Raw genomic sequence first — 1,528 nt, 5'->3', positions numbered from 1 at the left:
AACTTAACTGAGCCTATCTGTCTTTTTGCATCTATAATAACACAACCTTGAAATGTCTGGATAACTTGTAACTTCCCTTTTTCCAGACCCCTTGTGGCACAACCTAATGTGCCTGGGCGCCAGGACAGATACCACAAATTTCTTCATTGTGACCATGTTAATTGTTCCTGCACCCACCTAAGTATGTGTCTATCATTTTACTTTTTATGCAATCCCAGAGGTTTCCCCATTTGCTTTCTCCTACCTCTCTAATCTATCAACAATGGATGTCATGTAACCCACCTATGTCCCTCCTTTGTTTGCAATGTATAAAAATAGAGGAAAACCTGCCATTCCCAGGAGCACTATCCCAATCTGTTGAGATATTGCTTCCTGGCAGTTGTTGACAGTTTGGTTCAAATAAACTCACAAAAGTTCTTTAAAGTTTGAATGTTTTTTAACGTTAACACAGGTCAGAGCACATGCCCAGGTTGTGAGTTTGATCCCCAATCGGGGTGCATGCAGTAAGCAATCGATCAATGTTTCTCTCTCACATCAATATTTCTCTTTCTCCCTCTCCCTCTCCCTTCCTCTCTCCCAAAAATCAATAAAAACATATTTTTTTAAAATTTAAAAACTTCTATATTTCAAAAGACATTGTTAAGAGAATAAAGACAAGTCACACTTCCCTAGCAGGTTTGGCTCAGTGGATAAAGAATTTGCCTGTAGACTGAAGGGTCCCGGGTTTGATTCGGTCAATAGCATATGCCGGTTGGGGGTTCGATCCCCAGTAGGGGGCGTGCAGGAGGCAGCCAATCAATGATTCTCTCTTATCATTGATGTTTCTATCTCTCCCTCTCTCTTCCTCTCTGAATCAATAAATATATATTTTTTAAAAAGACAAGTCAGTCTTCAAAAAAATATTTGTAAATCATATATCTGACAATGAGCTTATATCCAGAATTCATAAACAGTTCTTATAATTCAATGAGAAGAAGACACATAATCAAATAATTAAAATGGGCAAAACATTTAAGTAGACTCTTCACAAAAGAAGATACATCAATGGCAAATAAGCATTCAGTTGCTTAGGCTTTCATATATATACTAGAGGCCCGGTGCACAAAAATTTGTGCACTAGGGGGGGGGGGTCCTTCAGCCCGGCCTGTGCCCTCTCACAGTCTGGGACCCCTCAGGAGATAACGAACTGCTGGCTTAGGCCTGCTCCCGGGTGGCAGAGGGCAAGCCCAATCCCTAGGTGCAGCCCCTGGTCGGGAACAGAGCAGGGCTGATTGGGGAGTTGGGGCACCACCCCCTGTCATGCACAGAGCAGGGCAGATTGGGAGGTTGCGATGCCACTCTCAGTAATGCTCAGGGTGGGGCCGATTGGGGGGTTGTGGTGCCACCCCCTGTCAAGCACAGAGCAGGGCCAATCAGGGGGTTGGGGCGCTGCCCCCTGTCATGCACAGAGCAGGGACCATCAGGGGGGTTGGGGCTCCGTACCTTGTCACTCACAGAGCAGGGCCAATCAAGGGGTTAGGGAGCTCCC

The sequence above is a fragment of the Myotis lucifugus genome, unplaced genomic scaffold (genome assembly GCF_000147115.1).
Source record: "Myotis lucifugus unplaced genomic scaffold, Myoluc2.0 scaffold_2, whole genome shotgun sequence".
NCBI lineage: Eukaryota > Metazoa > Chordata > Mammalia > Chiroptera > Vespertilionidae > Myotis > Myotis lucifugus.
This window is presented reverse-complemented; position numbering follows the sequence as displayed.